This window comes from Balaenoptera ricei, chromosome X (genome assembly GCF_028023285.1).
Source record: "Balaenoptera ricei isolate mBalRic1 chromosome X, mBalRic1.hap2, whole genome shotgun sequence".
NCBI classification, from domain to species: domain Eukaryota; kingdom Metazoa; phylum Chordata; class Mammalia; order Artiodactyla; family Balaenopteridae; genus Balaenoptera; species Balaenoptera ricei.
Window position 1 is genome coordinate 56,407,668 of NC_082660.1, and position 25,312 is coordinate 56,432,979.

Genomic DNA, 25,312 nt, shown 5'->3' on the forward strand with positions numbered 1-25,312 from the left:
AAGGACTCCTGTAACTCAATGAGAAAAAGACAGAGGCTGTAATAGAAAAATAGGCAAAAACATAAGAAAAAGGCAAGTTACATAATAGGAAATCCAATAAGCATACAACTGTGAAGAGACACTCAAAATATTGGTAATCACATAAATGAAAATTAAAACCAAAAGATATTGCTTTAAGTCTGTAAGACTGGCAAAAACTGGAAGGCTAGAAAATGCCAAGTGTTGGTAGGGATGTGGGGATAAAAGAACCCTCATCTACTAAAACTGGCAGGGGGCGAGGGGGTATAGACAGATTGAGACTACTTAGGAGGGAAATCTGGTACTACATAAGCAAAGTACACATAAAAAAGTACACTCTATGACCCAGAAATGCTATTGCTGAAAATGAGCCCAAAGAAATTTTCATATAGATCCTAAAGAGAACATATACAAGAATGAACAATTCCATCACTGGGAGAATGGATAGGTCAGATGTGGTGGAGCATAAACCAGGTATTAGAAGCAATGGGTTGGAGGTACACATAGCAACATGAATAGATCCAAGAAATACACAGCTTAGTGAAAAAGTAAGAAACAGAATGATATACTGAAGATATCACTAGTTACATAAATTACAAATTCATGCATATGAAACAACCATCATGTTTTAAAGGACATATTCATTGAATCTGTAGATTGCTTTGGGTAGTATAGTCATTTTCACAATGTTGATTCTTCCAATCCAAGAACATGGTATATCTCTCCATCTATTTGTATCATGTTTAATTTCTTTCATCAGTGTCTTATAATTTTCTGCATACAGGTCTTTTGTCTCCATAGGTAGGTTTATTCCTAGGTATTTTATTCTTTTTGTTGCAATGGTAAATGGGAGTGTTTTCTTAATTTCACTTTCAGATTTTTCATCATTAGTGTATAGGAATACAAGAAATTTCTGTGCATTAATTCGGTATCCTGGTACTTTACCAAATTCATTGATTAGCTCTAGTAGCTTTCTGGTAGCAACTTTAGGATTCTGTATGTATAGTATCATGTCATCTGCAAACAGTGACAGCTTTACCCCTTTCCCAATTTGGATTGCTTTTATTTCTTTTTCTTCTCTGATTGCTGTGGCTAAAACTTCCAAAACTATGTTGAATAATAGTGGTGAGAGTGGGCAACCTTGTCTTGTTCCTGATCTTAGTAGAAATGGTTTCAGTTTTTCACCATTGAGGACGATGTTGGCTGTGGGTTTTTCATATATGGCCTTTATTATGTTGAGGAAAGTTCCCTCTATGCCTACTTTCTGGAGGGTATTTTATCATACATGGGTGTTGAATTTTGTCGAAAGCTTTCTCTGCATCTATTGAGATGATCATGTGGTTTTTCTCCTTCTATTTGTTAATATGGTGTATCACATTGATTGATTTGCATATATTGAAGAATGCTTGCATTCCTGGGATAAACCCCACTTGATCATGGTGTATGATCCTTTTAATGTGTTATTGGATTCTGTTTGCTAGTATTTTGTTGAGGATTTTTGCATCTATGTTCAGCAGTGATATTGGCCTGTAGTTTTACATCAAACTACCGCTGGCATTTTTCACAGAACTAGAACAAAAAATTTCACAATTTGTATGGAAAAACAAAAGACTCCGGATAGCCAAAGCAATCTTGAGAAAGAAACATGGAGCTCGATGAATCAGGCTCCCTGACTTCAGACTATACTACAAAGCTACAGCAATCAAGCCAGTATGGTACTGGCACAAAAATAGAAATATAGATCAATAGAACAGGATAGAAAGCCCAGAGATAAACCCACGCACATATGGTCACCTTATCTTTGATAAAGGAGGCAAGAATATACAGTGGAGAAAAGACAGCCTCTTCAATAAGTGGTGCTGGGAAAATAGGACAGCTACACGTAAAAGAATCAAATTAGAACACTCCTTAACACCATACACAAAAATAAACTCAAAATGGATTAAAGACATAAATGTAAGGCCAGACACTACCAAACTCTTAGAGGAAAACATAGGCAGAACCCTCTATGACATAAATCACAGCAAGGTCCTTCTTGACCCACCTCATAGAAAAAATGTAAATAAAAATAAATATAAACAAACAGGACCTAATAAAACTTAAAAGCTTTTGCACAGCAAAGGAAACCATACACAAGGTGAAAAGACAACCCTCAGAATGGGAGAAAATACTTGCAAATGAAGCAACTGACGAAGGATTAATCTCCAAAATTTACAAGCAGCTCATGCAGCATAATATCAAAAAAACAAACAACTCAATCCAAAAATGGGCAGAAGACCTAAATAGACATTTCTCCAAATAAGATATACAGATTGCCAACAAACACATGAAAGAATGCTCAACATCATTAATCATTAGAGAAATGCAAATCAAAACTACAATGAGATATCATCTCACACCGGTCAGAATGGCCATCATCAAAAAATCTACAAACAATAAACGCTGGAGAGGGTGTGAAGAAAAGGGAACCCTCCTGCACTGCTGGTGGGAATGTAAATTGATACAGGCACTATGGAGAACAGTATGGAGGTTCCTTAAAAAACTTGAAATAGAACTACCATACGACGCAGCAATCCCACTACTGGGCATATACCCTGAGAAAACCATAATTCAAAAAGAGTCATGTAGCAAAATGTTCATTGCAGCTCTATTTACAGTAGCCAGGACATGGAAACAACCTAAGTGTCCATCAACAGACGAATGGCTAAGGAAGATGTGGCACATATATACAATGGAATATTACTCAGCCATAAAAGAAAGGGAATTGAATTATTTGTAGTGAGGTGGATGGACCTAGAGTCTGTCATACAGAGGGAAGTAAGTCAGAAAGAGAAAAAGATATACCATATTCTAACACACATACATGGAATTAAAAAAAAAAGGTCCTGAAGAACCTAGGGGCAAGACGGGAATAATGACACAGACCTACTAGAGAATGGACTTGAGGATATGGTGAGGGGGAAGGGTAAGCTGGGACAATGTGAGACAGTGGCATGGACATATATACACTACCAAATGTAAAATAGATAGCTACTGGGAAGCAGCCGCATAGCACAGGGAGATCAGCTCGGTGCTTTGTGACCACCTAGAGGGGTGGGATAGGGAGGGTGGAAGGGAGGGAGATACAAGAGGGAAGAGATATGGGAACATATGTATATGTATAACTGATTCACTTTGTTATAAAGCAGAAACTAACACACCATTGTATAGCAATTATACTCCAATAAAGATGTTTTTAAAAAAGGACATATTCAAATATAAATATAACATTAATCATATTAGAATGCTTGCATATATTAAGGGAGGGAAATAGAAGAAAAGGAGGCTAAATAAATAGATACAGGCATACATTTTTAAAATGTGTTTCATTTTATTGCTCTTTGCAGATATTTAGTTTTATACAAATTGAAGGTTTGTGGCAAACTTGTGTCAAACAATTCTATCTGTGCCATTTTTCCAAAAGGATTTGCTCATTTCTTGTCTCCGTGTCATATTTTGCTAATTCTCACAATGTTTCAAACCTTTCATTATTATTATATTTGTTATGGTGATGTGTAATCAGTGATCTTTGATGCTTCTATTATAATTGTTTGGGGATGACATTAACCGTGCCCATACAAGACAGTGAACTCAATCAATAAATGTTGTCTGTGTTCTCACTACTCCACCAAACAGCCATTCCCCTTCTCTCTCCCTCTCCTTGAGGCCTCCCTATTCCCTGACACACAACAGTATTGAAAATAGGCCAATTAACAACACTACAATGGCTTCTAGTGTTCAAATAAAAGGAAGAGAAGCATGTCTCTCACTTTAAGTCAAAACCTAGAAATGATTAAGATCAGTAAGGAAGGTAGACCTTCAAGATGGTGAAGGAGTACGACTTGGATATCACCTTGCCCCCCACAAATACATCAGAAATACATCTACATGTGGAACAACTCCTACAGAATACCTACTGAATGCTGGCAGAAGACCTCAGACTTCCCAAAAGGCAAGAAACTCCCCATGTACCAGGGTAGGGCAAAAAAAGAAAAAACAGAGACAAAAGCATAGGGACAGAACCTGCACCACAGGGAGGGAGCTGTGAAGGAGGAAAAGTTTCCACACACTAGGAAGCTCCTTCACTGGCAGAGACGAAGGTGGAGGGGGTGGGAAGCTTCGGAGCCACAGAGGAGAATGCAGCAGTAGGGATGCAGAGGGCAAAGCAGAGAGATTCCCACACAGAGTATCGGTGCCAACCAGCACTCACCAGCCTGAGAGGCTTGCCTGCTCACCCACTGGGACGGGTGGGAGATGGGAGCTGAGGCTCCGGCTTTGGAGTTCAGATCCCAGGGAGAGGACTGGGTTTGGCTGTGTGAAGACAGCCTGAAGGGGGCTAGTGCACCACAGCTAACAGGGAGGGAGTCCAGGAAAATGTCTGCAACTGCCTACGAGGCAAGAGACCATTGTTTCGGGGTGCACGAGGAGAGGGGATTCAGAGCACCACTAAATGAGCTCCAGAGACGGACGTGAGCCATGACTATCAGCGCAGACACCAAGACAGGCATGAAACGCTAAGGTTGCTGCTGAGCCACCAAGAAGCCTGTGTGCAAGCACAGGTCACAATACACACCTCCCCTCCCAGGAGCCTGCGCAGCCTGCCACTGCCAGGGTCTTGTGATCCAAGGAAAACTTCCCCGGGAGAACAAACGGTGCACCTCAGGCTGCTGCAATGTCACATCAGCCTCTGCTGCTGAAGGCCCACCCTGCATTATATACCCCTTCCTCCCCCTGGCCTGAGTGAGCCAGAGCCACCTAATCAGCTACTACTTTACCCCTGTCCAGTCTGAACGAAGAACAGACGCCCTCAGGTGACCTACACACAGAGGTGGGGCCAAATCCAAAGCTGAACCCCAGGAGCTGTGGGAAAAAGGAGGAGAAAGAGAAATTTCTCCCAGCAGCTCCAGGAGCAGTGGATTAAATCGCCACAATCAACTTGATGTACCCTGCATCTGTGGAATACCTGAATAGACAACTAATCATCCCAAAATTGAGGCGGTGGATTTTGGGAGCAACTGTAGACTTTGGGTTTGCTTTCTGCATCTAATGTTTCTGGTTTTATGTTTATCTTAGTTTAGTATTTAGAGTATACTATCATTGGTGGATTTGTTTTTTGGTTTGGATGCTCTCTTCTTTCTCTCTTCTTCTTTTCTTATTACTTTTTTTTTAATTTTTAATAATTTTTTTATTTTTTATTTTAATAACTTTATTTTATTTATTTTTTCTTTCTTTCTTTCTTTCTTTTTTTCTCCCTTTTCTTTTGAGCCATGTGGATGACAGGATCTTGGTGCTCCGGCCGGGTTTCAGGCCTGTGCCTCTGAGGTGGGAGAGCCGAGTTCAGGACATTGATCAGCCAGAGACCTCCCAGCTCCACGTAATATCAAACGGCAAAAGCTCTCCCAGATAGCTCCATCTCAACACTAAGACCCAGCTCCACTCAATAACCAGCAAGCTTCAGTGCTTGACACCAGATTCCAACAACTAGCAAGATAGGAACACAAACCCACCCATTAGCAGAGAGGCTGCGTAAAATCATAATAAGGTAGCAGACACCCAAAAACAAACCACCGAATGCAGTCCTGCCCACCAGAAAGAGAAGATCCAGCCTCATGCACCAGAAAACAGGCACCAGTCCCCTCAACCAGGAAGCCTACACAACCCACTGAACCACCTTAGCCACTGGGGGCAGACACCAAAAACTACAGGAACTACAAACCTGCAGTCTGCGAAAAAGAGACACCAAACACAGTAAGTTAAGCAAAATGAGAAGATACACAAACACACAGCAGATGAAGGAGCAAGGTGAAAATCCAACAGACCAAACAAATGAAGAGGAAATAGACAGTCTACCTGAAAAACAATTCAGAGTAATGATAGTAAAGATGATCCAAAATCTTGGAAATAGAATGGAGAAAATAAAAGAAACGTTTAACAAGTACCTATAAGAACTAAAGAGCAAAGAAACAATGATGAACAACACAATAAATGAAATTAGAAATTCTCTAGAAGGAATCAATAGCAGTATAACTGAGGCAGAAGAACAGATAAGTGACCTGGAAGATAATAGTGGAAATAACTACCTGAGAGCAGAAAAAGGAAAAAAGAATGAAAAGAACTGAGGACAGTCTCAGACCCCTATGGGACAACATTAAATGCACCAACAGTGGAATTATAGGGATCACAGAAGAAGAAGAGAAAAAGAAAGGGACTGAGAAAATATTTGAAGAGATTATACTTGAAAACTTCCCTAATATGGGAAAGGAAATAGTCAATCAAGTCCAGGGAGCGCAGACAGTCCCATACAGGATAAATCCAAGGAGAAACACGCCAAGACACATATTAATCAAACTATCAAAAATTAAATACAAAGAAAAAATATTAAAAGCAGCAAGGGAAAAACAACAAATAACATACAAAGAAATCCCCATAAGGTTAACAGCTGATCTTTCACCAGAAACACTGCAAGCCAGAAGGCGGTGGCAGGACATATTTAAGGTGATAAAAGGGAAAAACCTACAACCAAGATTACTCTACCCAGCAAGGATCTCATTCACATTTAATGGAGAAATTAAAATCTTTACAGACAAGCAAAAGTTAAGATAATTCAGCACCACCAAACCACCTTTACAACAAATGCTAAAGGAGCTTCTCTAGGCAGGAAACACAAGAGAAGGAAAAGACCTATAATAACAAACCCAAAACAATTAAGAAAATGGTAATAGGAACATACATATCGATAACTACCTTAAAAGTAAATGGATTAAATGTTCCTACCAAAAGGCAGAGAATGGCTGAATGAATATGAAAACAAGACCCATATATATACTGTCTACAAGAGACCCATTTCAGACCTAGGGACACATACACACTGGACCTGAGGGTATGGAAAAAGATATTCCATGCAAATAGAAATCAAAAGAAACCTGGTGTAGCAATTCTCATATCAGACAAAATAGACTTTAAAATAAAGACTACTCCAAGAGACAAAAAAGGACACTACATAATGATCAAGGGATCAATACAAGAACAAGATATAACAATTGTAAATATTTATGAACACAATATAAGAGCACCTCAATATAACACAAATGCTAACAGCCATAAAAGGGGAAATCGACAGCAGCACATAAGAGTAGGGGACTTTAACACCCCACTTTCACCAATGGACAGATCATCCAAAATGAACATAAATAAAGCAACACAAGCTTTAAATAATACATTAAACAAGATGAACTTAATTGATAGTTATAGGGCATTCCATCCCCAAAAAACAGAATACCCTTTCTTCTCAAGTGCTCATGGAACATTCTCCAGAATAGATCATATATTGGGTCACAAATCAAGCCTTGGTAAATTTAAGAAAATCGAAATTATATCAAGTATCTTTCCTGACTACAACGCTATCAGACTAGATATCAATTACAGGAAAAAACCTGTAAAAAATACAAACACATGGAGGCTAAACAATACACTACCAACTAACCAAAGATCACTGAAGAAATCAAAGAGGAAATCAAAAATTACCAAGAAACATATGACAATGAAAACACGATGACCCGAAACCTATTGGATGCAGCAAAAGCAGTTCTAAGAGGGAAGTTTATACCAATACAGTCCTACCTCAAGAAAGAAGACACATCTCAAAAAAAACAACCTAACCTTACACTTAACGCAATTAGAGAAAAAAGAAAAAAAACCCCCAAAGTTAGCAGAAGGAAAGAAATCATAAAGAAATGAAAGAAATGAAATAAAAAGAAATGAAGGAAACAGTAGCAAAGATCAATAAAACTAAAAGCTGGTTCTTTGAAAAGATAAACAAAATTGATAAACCATTAGCCAGACTCATCAAGAAACAAAGGCAGAAGGCTCAAACCAACAGAATTACAAATGAAAAAGGAGAAGTAATAACTGACACTGCAGAAATACAAAGGATCATGAGAGATTACTACAAGCAACAATATGCCAATAAATTGGACAACCTGGAAGAAATTGACAAATTCTTAGAAAAGCACAACCTTCTGAGAGTGAACCAGGAAGAAGTATAAACTATAAACAGACCAATCACAAGCACTGAAACTGAGACTGTGATTAAAAATCTTCCAACAAATAAAGGCCTAGGAGCAGATGGCTTCACAGGCGACTTCTAGCAAACATTTAGAGAAGAACTAACACCTATCCTTCTCAAAATCTTCCAAAATATAGCAGAAGGAGGAACACTCCCAAACTCATTCTATGAGGCCACCATCACCCTGATACCAAAACCAGACAAAGATGTCACAAAGAAAGAAAATTACAGGCCAATAACACTGATGAACATCGATGCAGAAATCCTCAACAAAATACTAGCAAACACAATCCAACAGCACATTAAAAGAATCATACACCATGATCAAGTGGGGTTTATCCCAGGAATGCAAGAATTCTTCAATACACACGAATCAATCAATGAGATACACCATATTAACAAACTGGAGGAGAAAAACCATATGAAAATCACAATAGATGCAGAAAAAGCTTTTGACAAAATTCAATACCAATTTATGATAAAAACTCTCCAGAAAGTAGGCATAGAGGGAACCTACCTCAACATAATAAAGGCCATATATGACAAACCCACAGCCAACATCATTCTCAATGGTGAAAAACGGAAACCATTTCCAGTAAGATCAGGAACAAGACAAGGTTGCCCACTCTCACCACTATTATTCAACATAGTTTCGGAAGTTTTCACCACAGCAATCAGAGAAGAAAAAAACTAAAAGGAATTCAAATCAGAAAAGAAGAAGTAAAGTTTTCACTGTTTGCAGATGACATGAGAGTATACATAGAGAATCCTAAAGATGCTACCAGAAAACTCCTAGAGCTAATCAATGAATTTGGTAAAGTTGCAGGATACAAAATTAATGCACATAAATCTATTGAATTCCTATACACTAACGATGAAAAATCTGAAAGAGAAATTAAGGAAACATTTCCATTTACCACTGCAACAAAAAGAATAAAATACCTAGGAATAAACCTACCCTAGAAGACAAAAGACCTGTATGCAGAAAACTATAAGACACTGATGAAAAATTAAAGGTGATACAAACAGATGGAGAGATATACCATGTTCTTGGATTGGAAGAATCAACATTGTTAAAATGACTATATTACCCAAAGCAATCTACAGATTAAATGCAATCGCTATCAAACAACCAATGGCATTTTTCACAGAACTAGAACAAAAAATTGCACAATTTGTATGGAAACACAAAAGACCCCGAATAGCCAAAGCAATCTTGAGAACGAAAAATGGAGCTGGAGGAATCAAGCCCCCTGACTTCAGACTATACTACAAAGCTACAGTAATCAAGACAATATGGTACTGGCACAAAAACAGAAATACAGGTCAATGGAACAGGATAGAAAGCCCAGAGATAAACCCACGCACATATGGTCACCTTATCTTTGAAAAGTAGGCAAGAATATACAATGGAAAAAAGACAGTCTCTTCAATAAGTGGTGCTGGGATAACTGGACAGCTACATGTAAAAGTATGAAATTAGAACACTCCCTAACACCATACACAAAAATAAACTCAGAATGGATTAAAGACGTAAATGTAAGGTCAGACACAATCAAACTCTTAGAGGAAAACATAGGCAGAACACTCTATGACATAAATCACAGCAAGATCCTTTTCGACCCACCTCCTAGAGAAATGGAAATAAAAACACAAATAAACAAATGGGACCTAATGAAACTTAAAAGCTTTTGCACAGCAAAGGAAACCATAAACAAGACCAAAAGACAACCCTCAGAATGGGAGAAAATATTGGCAGATGAAGCAACTGACAAAGGATTAATCTCCAAAATTTACTAGCAGCTCATGCAGCTCAATATCAGAAAAAAAACAACCTAATCCAAAAATGTGCAGAAGACCTAAATAGACATTTCTCCAAAGAAGATATACAGATTGCCAACTAACACATGAAAGGATGCTCAACATCATTAATCATTAGAGAAATGCATATCAAAACTACAATTAGGTATCCCCTCACACCTGTCAGAATGGCCATCATCAAAAAATCTACAAACAATAAATGCTGGAGAGGGTGTGGAGAAAAGGGAACCTTCTTGCACTGTTGATGGGAATGTAAATTGATACAGCCACTATGGAGAACAGTATGGAGGTTCCTTAAAAGTAAAAATATAACTACCATAACTACCATATAACCCAGCAATCCCACTACTGGGCATATAACCCGAGAAATCCATAATTCAAAGAGTCATGTACCACAGTGTTCATTGCAGCACTATTTACAACAGCCAGTACATGGAAGCAACCTAAGTGTCGATTGACAGATGAATGGATAAAGAATATGTGGCACATATATACAGTGGAATATTACTCAGCCATAAAAAGAAATGAAATTGAGTTATTTGTAGTGAGGTGGATGGACGTAGAGTCTGTCATACAGAGTGAAGTAAGTCAGAGGGAGAAAATCAAATACCATATGCTAACACATATATATGGAATCAAAAAAAAAATAGTTCTGATGAACCTAGGGGCAGGACAGGAATAAAGACGTAGATGTAGAGAATGGACTTGAGGGCACGGGAGGGGTCAGTGTAAGCTGGAATCAAGTGATAGAGTAGCACTGACATATATACATTACCAAATGTAAATAGATAGCTAGTGGGAAGCAGCCACATAGCACAGGCAGATCAGCTCAGTGCTTTGTGACCACCTAGAGGGGTGTGATAGGGAGGGTGGCAGGGAGATGCAAGAGGGCGGGGATATGGGGATAACTGTATACATATAGCTGATTGAATTTGTTATACAGCAGAAACTAACACAACATTGTAATGCAATTATACTCCAATAAAGATGTTAAAAAAAAACACATATCTGAAAAATGACTGATACGCATATATATAAAGAACTATTAAAACTCAACAATAAGACAACAGAGACCCCAATAAACAAATCGGCAAAGTTCTGAATAGACATCTCACTAAAGAAGATATGCAGGACTTCCCTGGTGGCACAGTGGTTAAGAATCCACCTCTCAATGCAGGGTACACGGGTTCGAGCCCTTGTGCGGGAAGATCCCACATGCTGTGGAGCAACTAAGCCCATGCACCAAAACTCCTGTGCCTGAGCTCTAGAGCCCACATGCTGCAACTACTGAAGCCCGCGTGCCTAGAGCCTGTGCTCCACAATGAGAGAAGCCACCGCAATGAGAAGCCGGCACACCACAACAAAGAGTAGCCCCCTCTCGCCACAAGTAGAGAAAGCCTGTGCACAGCAATGAGGACCCAACACAGCCAAAAATAAATTTAAAAAATAAATAAATTTTTAAAAAAAGAAGATATGCAGATGGCACATAAGCATATGAAAAGATGCTCCACATCATATGTCATGAAGGAAATGGAAATTAAAACAACAATGAGATACCACTATACACCTATTAGAATAGCCAAAATCCTAAACACTGACAACAGATGCTGGTGAGGATGTAGAGCAACAGGAAATCTCATTCATTGCTTATAGGAATGCAAAACAGTACAGTCACTTTGGAAAACATTTTGGTGGTTTCATACAAAACTAAACATAATCTTACCATAAAATACAGCAACTGTGCTCCTTGGTATGTGCCCCAATCAGTTGAAAATTTATGCCCACATAAAACCTGCACACATTTATTGCAGCTTTATTCATAATTGCCAAAACTTGGAAGCAACCAAGATATGCTTTAATAAGTGAATGGATAACGAAACTGTGTTACATTCAGTCATTAGAATGCTATTCAGTGATTAAATAAAATGAGCTATCAAGCCATGAAAAGACATGGAGGAATCTTCAATGTATATTGCTAAATGAAATAAGCCAATATGAAAAGGCTACATACTGTATGATTTCAACCACATGGCATTCTGGAAAAGGCAAAACTCTGGAGGCAGAAAAACGATCTATGATTCCAGGAGTTGGGGGGTGGGAGGAGATATGAATAGGCAAAGCATGCAGGCATTTTAGGGCTATAAAAATATTCTATATGATACCATACTGATGGGTACATTTGTCCGAACCCATAGAACATACAAAACCAAGAGTGAACCCTAATGTAAATGATGAACTTAATAATGTATCAATACTGGGTCATCAATTGTAAGAAATGTATCACACTAATGCAAGATGTCAATAACAGGAGAAACTGAACGGGGCAGGGGGGGGGTGGATGAGGGTGTATATGGGAAAACGTCCCAATTTTTCTGTAAATCTAAATTGCTCCAAAACACTGAAGTTTTCTTTTTTTAAAAAAAGAATGAAAGGAGTGGCCTGAATTCTCAGTAATTATCTCACTTGATCTACAAGCAGACATAGTTAGCAATCCTTCCTCCTTGAAACACATAGAAAGTTAATGGCAAACCTGAGCTGAAACTGAATGGATACAGAAAAAGAGGGTTGGATCAAAAAAGATTCTACTCAAATTGGGTGATTATTTATTCTGGTTAAAAGACTGAAAGAGAGTACGTACTCATACTGGAGGGAAAATATTTTTTTCAAGGTTGTGTGCATGGCATATTATAGCACAACACTGTGCAACAGGAAACCTGGGTACAAATCCAGCTCTGCCAATGGTGTAACCTTAGGGAACTTACTGCAACTCTCTGTACCACTTTCCTCATCTGTAAAATGGGGAAAATTATGCCTGCCATGTGAATTTATTATAAACATCAAATGTATATAATAGCACTTAATAAACTGTAAGAGGTGATTACTACAGGATAGTTTGACCCAGAAAAGCTCACATATTTAGATTCTAACTTAAGAATTAGGTTATATCTATAGCAATTAAAACTCTGCAGTGTCTTAGCCTCACAAGCACAAGCTTCCTTTCAGGTAAATTAATGGTCTTCAACATGGGCTATATACCAGAGGAGCTTTAAAACAATGCAAAATAAAAACAAAACAAAACAAGGACTATGCAGGCCTCACCCCCCAAACTGATTTAATTGGGGTGGGGAAGTGGAAGTTTTTAAAACCCCACAGGTGATTCTAATGTGTAGCCATCATTGAGAACCAGTGAATTATTCCAAACAACATATCTAAATAAAATGTACAGTCGAGAAAAACTTAGACATGCAAAATTAATGGAAGCCAAAATCATTAAATATATAAATGTAAATATAGATTAATAAACATAAATGTATATATATATGTATATATATACACATACACACACATATATATATATATATATATATATATATATATATAAATGCTTAGCTAAATATTGGAATCAACTGGGCAACTTTAAAAATACTGATGCCTGATTCCCACTCTTAAGGGTTTTGATGTAATTGGTTTGGTCTTGGAAGTTTGAAAAAGTTTCCCCAGGTGATTCCAGTAGGTAGCCAGGTTGAGAACCACATCTTTAGGGAGTTACAACTTCATCCTTTTATTTTCCAGGGTTAGGTTCCAAGTTTCACCTCTCAAACACAGGAACAACCGTAATAACAACATATAGAAGTTACTATGCACCAGGTATTGTGCTTTACATGCTACGTTTCATTTTAATCTTTACTACGACCCAAAGTAGTTATGCTTGAGAAAAAAATCTCTCTTGAACACCTGCCCCTAGGACTCAATCCTGTAAAGTCATTCTTAAAACTGTTCTCCAGTACTGAAAGTCCTAACCAGAGCAATCAGACAAGAAAAAGAAATAAAAGGCATCCAAATTGGAAAAGAAGAAATAAAATTATCTTTGTTCACAGATGACATGATCTTATATGTAGAAAACTCTCAGGATTCCACCAAAAAACTGTTACAATAAACAATTTCAGTAATGTTTCAGGATACAAAATCAACATACAAAAATCAGTTGCATTTCTATAAACTAACAATGACCAATCCGAAAAGGAAATTAAGACAACAATCCCATTCACTATAGCATCTAGAAGGATAAAATACTCAGGAATAAACTTACCAAGGAGGTGAAAGACTTGTACACTGAAAACTAGAAAACATTGTTAAAAGAAGTCAAAGAAGATACAAATAAGTGGAATTGATATTCCATGCTTGTGGATTGGAAGACTTAATATTGTTAAAATGTCCACACTACCCAAAGTGATCTACAGATTCAATGCAGTTCCAATCAAAATCCTGATGTAATTTTTTGCAGAAATAAAAGAATGATCGTAAAATCTAAAATTCATACGGAATCTCTAAGGATCCCAAATAGCCAAATCAATATTGAAAAAAAAGAATAAAGTTAGAGGTCTCACACTTCTTGATTTCAAAACATACTACAAAGCAACAGTAATCAAAATGTGTGCCACTGGCATAAAAACAGATATACAGACCAATGTAACAGAATAGAGCCCAGAAATAAACCCATGCATATTTGACCAACTGATTTTTGATGAGTACCAAGACTACACAATGGGGAAAGGACAGTCTCTTCCACAAATGGTGTCAGGTAAACTGGCATGATGTTAGACCCTTACCTTATATCATATAAAAAAATTAACTCAAAATGGGTTAAAGAGCTAAACGTATGACCAAAAACTATAAAACTCCTAGAATAAAACATAGGGGAACAGCTTCAGGATATTGGATTTAGCAATTATTTCTTGGATATGATACCAAAAAGCACAGGCAAAGTAAGATAAGAGACTACATCAAAATTTAAAACTTCTGTGCAACAAAGGAAACAATCAACTGGGTGAAAAGGCAACCACAGAATGGGAGAGAATATTTCTGAATCATACATCTGAAAAGGGTTTAATATCCAGAATATAAAAAAGAACTTTTACAACTCAACCATACACACACAAATATAATAATAACCTGATTTTAAAATTGGCAAAGGACTTGAATAGACAGTTCTCCAAAAAAGATCTACAAATGACCAACAAGCATATGAAAAGATCAATATCACTAATCATAAGAGAAATTCAAATCAGAACCAAGAGATATCACCTCACACCCATTAGGACAGCCATTATAAAAAGAACAGAAAATAACAAGTGTTGGTGAGGATATGGAGAAGTTGGAACCCTGTACACTGTTGGTGGGAATGTAAAATGGTGCAGCCATTATGAAAACCAGGATACAAGTGTCTCAACAAACTAAAAAGAGAATTATCATATGATCCAGCAATCCTATTTCTGGACTTATGTCCAAAATAATTCAAAGCAGGATACTGAAGAGATATTTGTACACCCATATTCAATGCTGCATTATTCACAATAGCCAAGAGGTGGAAGCAACCCAAATGTCCATAGACAGATGAATGGATAAAGAAAATGTACACACAATGGAATATTATGCAGCCTTAACAAATCCTGACACATACTAAAACATGGATGACATTATGCTATATGAAATAAGCCAGTCATAAAAGGACAAATACCGTATCATTTCCCTCATATGAAATATCTAAATTAGTCAAAATTATAGAAACAGAAAGTAGGAAGGTAGTTGTCAAGGGCTGGGGGGAGGTGGGAGGGGAAATCAGTGTTTAGTAAATACAGAGTTTCAGTGTTGCAGGATGAAAAAGTTCTAGAGATTTGTTGAAGAATAATGTGAATATACTTAATACTATGGAATTATACACTTAAAAATGGTTAAGTTATTAAATTTAATGTTATGGGGGTTTTTTCCCACCATTAAAAAAAGAAGTCTTTACCAATCCCAAGAAAAACTGATCTTGTTTTCCTGTACAGGCTATGAATGAGGCAGGAGATAGATGGGCTCCAGGTTAGACATTTACAACTGGCCTTCTGTTTACATTTCACGGGGCAGGAAAAAGCGGGCTTCAGGCTGGACACTTACAACTAGCCTCCTGTTTGCATTTCCTGAGACAGGAGATGACAGGTGGGCTTCAGGTTAGGCATTTAAAATCAGCCTCCTGTTTGCTCTCCGAAATGGAAGTAATGACAGAGACAGGGTAAATAGCCAAGCTTTGTCTCTTGGGGATGTCTTAAGATAACAGTCATGGCAAGAACAAAGAAGGCCAAAATCTTGTCTGAATAAAGGATCAAGGGATCTCCACTCCCCACCCCCCGACCCACCCCTTGGGATAAGAGAGACACTACGCATGCGCAGAAAGGCTCCTTGGGGGTCAAAAGTCAGGGGACAACTCCAGGCCATAATAAGACTTGCTTCTCCCAGACGCCTTCACAGCAGGATCATCTTGACTGAGAGGTGTGTGTGCGCACCTATGAGGAGGGTCCTGAGACTGATTAGCCTGGAGGGACAAAGCAAGATGATTTGCCAGAAGGGAAAAAAAGACCCAGAAAACTGCCCCCTTATAAAGGATTTAAACTTCCCAAAGGTGCGACTCTCTCTCTGAGTTCGCCCATGCGTCTTTCCGCATGTACTTTGTTTTTCCAATAAACTTTTTACTTTTCTCTTTACCTTCTGCCTCCTCGCCTGAATTCATTCTTGCCAAGGCAGGCAAGAACTAGGGACCCAGGCCCTAGCCGCTGGCCTCTGTGGGCTAGCAGTTAGGACTCCCAGCCCAGGAACTAAGATCTTGCTTCCAGCTACTGCTCGCTGATGCTTGCTGCAAGCTGCCGCTTACTGATGCATGCATCCGAAATCAGGAAGGCATTTATTTGCAGCACAGAGTCACCCATGCCAGAGGTACAGATATAGAAGGTGGCTAAAGGGTGACTGGAGAAAAAGAAGGAAGGGAAAGATAGCAAGAAGTGTCCAATTAGAGAAGGGAAGGAGGGTGGAAGGACAAGGCCAGAGAAGGAGTAGAGTTAAGCAAAAAGCCAAACTCAGAAGGCCCAGTATAAGATAAAGAAAAAAGAACTATTAGAACCTAGGAGATATTTTAAGGCCAAAAACCCAAATGGAGAAGGAAGGTGCTTTGGTCTGAATGCTTGTGTCCACCCTCCAAATTCATATGTTGAAATCCTAATGCCCAAATATGATGGTATTCAGAGGTGGGGCCTTTGGGAGGTGATTAGGTCATGAGGGCGGAGCTCTCATAAATAGGATTAGTGAGATTAGTACCCTTATAAAAGAGGCTCCAGAGAGATTCCTTGCCTGCTTTTGCCATGTAAGAACACGGTGAGAAGTCATCGGCAGTTTGCAACTCAGAAGAGGGACTTTACCAGAACCCAAACATGCTAGCACCCTAATGTTAGACTTCTAGCCTCTAGAACTGTGAGAAATAAATTTCTGTTGTTTATAAGCCACCAATCTGTGGTATGTTATTATAACAGCCCAAATGGACTAAGAAGAGAAAAAAAATAAAAAAGAATCCACAGCACCCTTCAGGCAGAGAACAAGTAGAAGAAGGTTAGGAATGAGGTACGGGGTAAAAATGCTTATAGGAAATGCTGCAAAGTAATGCTGCAAAAGAAACATGAGTGCATACCATTTCCTTTCCTGATGAGGAAGCTGTAGGTAAGCATTTGCTAATCTGAATGCAGGAGGCAATGTAAAATTGATGAGAATAATTTGGTTAAAGCATGTGATTGCTTCAGCTAATTGAAAGTTAAAAGGAAGTAGTCTTACTGTTGCTAGAAGGAACTATATTGTGATTATGTTAATAGAAGACATCAGTGCCAGTTGGAATAAGGGCTCACTCTCTCATACTCAGGAAAAGAAGTCACACTTGAGGAAAATAATGGCAAGGGGTGAGGAGTAGAAATTGAAACTATAAAGCATCTTTAGCACTCTCCTGCCTGTCCCAGGACAGGCAGCCTTGAATGGAAGGAAATGCGCAACAAAGGGGAAAATCGACCACTCAAAAGGAGTTGCTGCTAAGGCCCAGGGCACTATCTACCAAAAGGCTACAATGTCCGTGTATGAAGGTTACCAAGTGGCTCAGAGAGAGGGAAATTGTTAATATTGAAACTGTTAATATGGACTTCCTGGAGGGCTCCACACTGCAGGGAACCTGTGTGTATTAGCAGGTAGGACCTTTTAGGAAACCTGCGATTACTCAGACCCACCACTTTCTCTATTCATAGGCACCAGAGATCCCTCTGGTTCTAAGACAGTGTGTAAGAGGATGTCTCTGCCTGGTGTGCTTTTTTCCCACAGAAATCTGGGTCCCATAGTATGTGTATAGGGGGAAGAGAGAAAGAAAAAGAGAGAGGCGGGGAAGAGACTTAAAAGACCTGAGGGTAGGGTGAGGGGAGAGAAAGGATCGAGGGGGGAGAAAAAGGAAAAAGGAGAGAGAAAGAGAGAAGGGAGGAGAGGGAGAGTAAAGAGAGAGAGATGGAGAGAGAAAGAAAAGAGGTGAGAAGAAGATGACCACCACTAAGTACTATAGAGACTCTAAGTCCCAGTAAGGCCACCCAACTGCTTTGTTAGTTTTGCACACCTGGACTATAAACAGAACATGCTGACATTTACAAGATCTTTGCTCTTAGAGAAGATGTAGACCATAAACCATGTTTGTTTGGTTTTTTTTTTTCATTACCCTTCCAGGAAGGGAGGAAGGGAGGAAATCAGGTGCACTTCAGAGGTCTCTGAATTCATTTACTATCCTTATTTGTCACAATTACTGGTAACAAATTGGAAACACTGCAAAAATAATTAAATAAAAGACAGGGCATCTGGCTCCAGGAGGACTAACAGCGTGGTGATATCTAACAGCCCGTGTTCCACATAAGCACTGCTCTATGTGGCATCACCTCTGACAACAAGGAGTATTCATCATGAAAACAATTGCTGCACCCTGCACATATTAAAAAAGCTTTCTCCTATTTTCATAACAAGCAGCTCTGATTTAAGACTCTTCTTTTAAGTAATAAGTGAGAAAATATGTAACAGGGCAGGAAGGAGGAAAGGAAAAGGTAGAGGGCAAATGAAGTCTTTTGTGTTAAGATGTACAAGGTCATTTGAAGCAAGTGTTAAAAATGCAACCCAGACCAGCCTTGAATTTATGCCTCATCACACCGTAATTTGCAGCACCCCTCCAATTAAAGAAAATTTGAGACTCAGAAAGGAATGCTGCATTTTACAGTCCACATACCTATCATTATTAAGTGCTGGAAGCACTTAAGAGAATGAATCTTCCAGATTAACACCAGCATTTCTCAAAGCACATTCTATAAACCCTAGTTCCACAGAATGTTACTAGGTGTGTGTTCATGCACACGCACACACACGCACGTGCACACATACACACAGAGTTCTGTGGTCATGTTAGGGAAACACTGCATTATAAGCAGGTTTCTTACAGGGTTTCTCAGAGACTTTAACAGGTGAAAATTCACTATCAATCTCCACAGTGTTTGTGGTGTCAACATATTTTACCTTAGAATCCTTTTTTCTTTTTTAAACAACTTATCTGGTGGGACTAGTGGTCATCAGGAACACAGTTTAGGAAGTGCTGGTATAATCCAATCTGCTCATTTTATTGAAGCAGTACAGTGCAGGGGTTAAGAGCACAGGCTTTTGAGTCACAGACTGCTTCATTTTCTGACTCTCAGCAAGTTGCTTAAGCTTTCTGGGTCTTGATTTCTTTATCTTTGAAATGAGGATAATGATAGTTATTGTTGTGAGTCTTAAATGAGTATATAAATATGCAATATTTATGTAAAGCACTTACAATAGTGCCTGGCACTTAGTAATCGCTCAATAAAGGTTAGATATTATTATTTTATCCACAAGGAAAATAAAACCTAAGGTCATGCAGCATGTCAGTATCAGCCCAGGCCTCCTGACTCCCTGTCCAGTATGCATTTCTCAACCAAGGAAAATGTCTTTGGAGATTATCAAAAACTCTTTCTAAAGCACTTAAATATTGCATCACAAAACCACAAAATGATTTTTAAAAGACACAACCCTAAAATAAATCCCAATGGTTTCTAGGAGTAACAGCTTCATTGGGGTTTCCCAAGTACAAAGTGATGTCAAAGGAGGAAGTTCTGGTGGTGAGGAAAACAATTCCAATCCCTATAAAATAGTGGCCACAATATCAGACCACTGCTACCAGGGCTTCCTTGGTAGGCTTTCTCTTTGAACTGTAGTACCAAGAGCCTTGGTACTCAGGATGCTCAGGAAAATACTCCTCTTTGAGACGGGCTGATCTTTGAGACCTTCGAGGACTAATATATATATATATACTAAAGCCTCTACCATTGTTGTTTGGCTCTGATGGAAAACGAAGGGAATACATAGTCATGGAACACTTAATTTGTGTCAGTCCCTTATCATACCATATCTTAATCTTCATCATAGTCCCAAGATGTAGATATTACCTCCATTTTACAAAGGAGGAAACTGAGACCCAGATCTTTTGAGTGATTTGCCGAAGAACTCGGAGTTAAGAAATAATACATCTGGAATTCAAACCTGGCTCTGTCCACGTTTTTTCCCCACTACATTATACTACTTCCTTGACTGAAAGGATCAAAGTGAAGCCAACTGGATTTAGGCTTTTGAGAACTGAAAGAGGAGTACAACCCTTGTCTCTAGAAGTCACATTTCCTTGATAATGAAAAACACTTTACCCAGTTTCATCTTGATTGATTTTGACCTTGCCTCTTTCCTAAATGAATTTGAGGTGGTTTATAATAAAACATAAATCTACAATTACGCTATCAGAACAGAAAATCAAAGCCATGAAAAAGGAGGAGGAAGCAATAATGCTAAATACAAGGGCTAATGTAGTTAATATGATTGAACACTAAATTTAGTTCTCAGTTTCCTGGAAGTCAAGCCAAAAATTATCTGCTTTTAGGAAAGCGTGATATAAATTTTTACGTTGAGAGCAGGTAGGGTGGCTTGAAAAGCACTTTGTAAAGTACTATAAAGTGTTATTACTTACTACTATTATCCAGAATAGCATTGCATACCCATCCAGCATTCCCAATTATTTTGGCTCTTGTTTCAATGATAATTCCATACAATTTATCATAGTCTGAACCAGTCATGCATACTAAACAACAAAAAGAGAATGCTGGCTCTGACACTTGCTAGATGTTTGACCTTGGACAAGAAACTTCAGCAATCTGGGCCACAGCTTTCGCATTTGTGAAATAAGAGGCTTGGACTATCATGAGATGATCTTATTCATTCATTCGTTCATTCATTCATAACTTTAATGAACTTACATACCATAAAATTCACTTGTTTTGCATGTACAATTCATTGATTTTTTAGTGAATTTACAGAGTTGTAAAACCATCACCACAATATAATTTTAGAACATTCCTATCATGCAAAAAAGAAACTGCATTCCCATTCCTCACTTAGATAATCTTTTAAAAGGTCCTTTCTAACTTTTGCATTCTATGTTCTAGACTTACAAAGCTTTAGCAGGTTGTTGCTACCTGTAGAACCAAGTTCAAGTTCCTCAGTGTAACATTCAAGGCGTTCTACAATCTACAAAACCTATTTCTCCAACTTAATTCCTTGCTTCATTCCTCTCAATCCTGCCTCTGACCTTAAGCCTCTGAGCTTATGCTCTTGCAGTTCCCTTGGTAGGGAGTCCCTCTCACCTTCCCAGTCTCTGAAGAGTAAAATCCTATTATTCAGACTCAGCTTACACACCACTCCTTCTATAAAGCTTTCTTCATTTCATACTCTTCACACTCATCTAGAACTGGATCCTATTTGCCTTTAAACTCCAATAGTATTTCATTTGTCCCTCTCTTGAAAGTTCTCACTTTCATTCTTGAATCTTATGCTTAACATCTCATCACCTTACTTAAGAGATCCTAGAGGATAGTTCCTATATCTAAGATGGCTATGTATCCTTAACAACTCCCAATGTGGGGTTCTGTAAATAGTAACAATTAATAATGATGATGATGATAGTAATCAGTAGCTAAATTAAGCATTCACAATGTGCCAGGCACTGTTCTAAGCACTTTTACAAATATTAACTCATTTAATCCTTATAACAACCCTGCAAGATAGGTACTATTATTATCACCACCATTTGACAGATGAAGAAACTGAGGCACAGAGAAGTTACATACTTGTCAAGATCACAAAGTTAGTTAAGTAGCAGAGTTGAGATTGAATTCAGACAGTCTGGATCCAAAGCACACACTCTTAATCACGACAGTAAATTTCTAAGCCAGTTGAAACTCAATAAATGTTAACTGAAAAAAATCCTAATTAATAAAGTTTCATTCCAGGAAGGTAAAGTAATCAAGAACTCTATGTGCTAAATAACACAGAAGTGATGGGGGGTAGGATAATTTCTGATTTAGACAGGAGAGTCACTAAACTTTTGGGTAGTCCTGAGGTGCTACAAAAATCATAGTTAAACCCTAAGGCTATAACTTTAAAGGACAGATCCTGTCTTATACATAGGTGTTGGGGGTGCAAAACTGGTAGTATTTACTCTAGCTGAATGAATGCATATCCTACTATCCAGAAATTTCACTCCTATGTATACCCCAACAAAAATGCATGTGTATAGCTGTCAAAAGAATGCTCTACTTGTAACAGCCAGAACTGGAAATTTCCCATCAACAGAAAAATGGATACATCACATGTGGCATGCTAACAAGAAACATTATATAGCAATGAGAATGATCTACAATTGCAAGGAATAATATGGATGAATCTTTAAAACATAGTATCAAGCAAAAAAAAATCCAGATACAAAACAGCATATACTGCATGAATCCATTTATGTTAAGTACAAAAAATGGCAAAACTATTCTGTTGGAAGTCAGGATAGTGGTTACCCTTGGGAGGGGTATTGACTAGAAGAGGAATGAGGGGATTCCTAGTAATGTTCTGTTTCTTGGACCAGGGTGCTGGTTACATGGGTATGTGCAGTTTGTGAATATTCATGGAGTACAAACTTATAATCTATGAACTTTATGTATGTTATACTTTAATACAGTTTTTTTAAAGTCTTCCCAAGAAGAGAAAAAGACTCAAGCAAGAGCCAAAAACAAAAGTCACTTTTGCACTTGACATGCAAAACTAATGACTGACAAGCTCATGGTTATCTCTTTGTCCTGAAATGAACAAGACAGATGTATTTCCCTTTTGTGGAAATGGTGAATAAATAAGAGAGAGGCAATTCTAAGTCCTTGTCATTAGTTCAACCCTAATTCTTCCCAGAACTTAAAATAAAGTAAAAATAGTAGACTTCTGGCAAGATACCACCTATGGGCACTCACAGCCCTGCCAGGCACCAAAAGAAATGCCAATTTTATTTAAAGAACTAAGTCTTCATTTGGAATTTTTATTTATTTTCAAGACTTGCAATCCCATCCATGAAGTACAAATGGAGTCTGAACATGATGCCAGTTAAAGTTTTCTTGAGCACTAACCCCATCTCCACACCAGTCTAAAACTTATCACTCCTATCTTTATTAGACAAGTCACTTCACCTCTAATGGTCCCAGTTTCCTCATCTGTGACATGGGAGTATTAATACTACCTCCCTTATGGGTTGTTTAGCACAGTGCCTGCCACATAGTTAAATACTCAATGTATTAGCTGCTTCTATTATTTTGATGTGGGTGGGATAATGGTATCTTCTCCCTTACCATACAGCTAGCTCAGTTTTATAGCTTGAATCCCCCAATAGGGGGGTTTTAATATTTTATTTTTTTTAATATTTTAACACTCAAGTACAAGGGCAGTTCTGCCTCCCTTTCTCCCCCAGGTGAAAAGGTCAAAAAAGGAAGAATTCAGATAAACTCATTTTGAACTGGGCAAGTACGGTGGCCCAGGGTTAGGTGGGTTGGGAGAAGAGGTTGTATGAATAGCAGAAGCCCCTTTGCTTTGTGAGGCCACCTTCCTCTACCATGCCAGGGAACCTGGTGCAAATGATATGACCTGGAAAGGAAGGGGCCCAGAAAAAAGCAAGGCTGGATCCTACCAGGGATCTTGCTTGGAGTTCCTGCTTTGCCCATCAAGCAGCATCATAATCTTAAGTTAACAAGTAGGGAGAAGACTTTTCTAGTATGAAAATAACTGTCAGGAATGACTGAGACATGACCTGAGCACCTCCATGTTTGCTGCCCATGCTGGACTTTTGCTTAACACTCCAAATTGAAACTGCTATATAGTTGCTGAGTCGCTAAAAGGAAAGAATAATGCTGAGAACTGGACTTTATTTGGCCTAAGAAAACATACCTTTCTTTAGTAACAAATGAGATGCATTCCATAACCCAAACATATTATATAGAATAATTTTGACCTCCAATCCAAATTCTTGGTAAACAACTTGTGTAAACCTGCATTAACTTCCCTATTTTCCTATAAAAACCCCCGCCATTCTCCTCTAGTGAGACACTATTCTGGTATCCTCCAGAATCTATGATTCCTGAATTGCAGTTCTAAGACCCCAAATAAACTGCTTTTTGCCTTTTTACAGACCGTGGTCCTTTCAGCTGACATTATTAGTGTCAGAAGTGGGATCTGAAGTGATATGCCCAGCTCCGAAGCTGCCATGGATTTGAGCAAGGTACCTATGTGAGTCCCTTGTGCTTTACCGCCTCCCTGGTGGCCCCAGGCCTGGGAAGTAAGTCTTTTTGGTCCAGAACCTCCCTCTTTGGTTGAGGTTCAGGCCTTTATTCTGGGTGTCTTTTGTTTAATCAACTGATCGCTTAAGGACTTACTTCCTTTTGGTGAGTGCATAATAATGGGACGGTCACAGTCTCAGACTGCTATGGGGGAAGATTCTCACCCATCTGGGACTCCTGCTGGGTACATATACAAAAAGTGTGGGGCTGCCTCCTGTGCTTACCTAGGTAAATGGCAATGGTATACCAGAGATGACATAAAAGAACCCTGTTGGCACCTGTTATCTGGTAGACTACAGGGTTTGGTCCCCTGCAGAATTACGGGCCATAGCTCAGGAATTTCCCAAGGTCACTGAGGACCACCCCCCTGGTTTGTGGAAGAATTTAACTTTGTGATATGAACCTATGATCCAGACTTCTCTGTCTTGTATCAACTAACCCACATCTTAATTGGAGAAAGCCAAGCCAGACATTGGCAAACTACTGCCAACTGGCTTCATAGAAAGATATCCATAGAAACGACACTGATGCAGTGGCACCAGCTTCTCAGGCAGCTCTAGCCCTTCGTGAAGCAACTTCTCAGGCTCTTCCGTGTACCACTTCCTGGGGAAAAATTCAGTCTACTACACAACGACCTGATGAAACTGTTCATGATTATTACTCATGCCTATAGACAGTATTCTGGGAAAACTCCAGAATACCTGCTGGGGCAAACAATACTCAAACCCTCTTTAATTCAATCTTTGTTGGGGGATTAGATGAGGAACTCAGACTGCTGGTGAAACTGGTA

The 25,312-nt window shown here is 38.6% G+C and overlaps 1 protein-coding gene across 1 annotated transcript in view; it reads right to left on the reverse strand.

Moving 5' to 3' along the window:
• MTMR8 (myotubularin related protein 8) overlaps positions 1-25,312 on the reverse strand; it is a 204,430-nt gene that overhangs the window by 163,261 nt on the left and 15,857 nt on the right. The window lies entirely within an intron of this gene.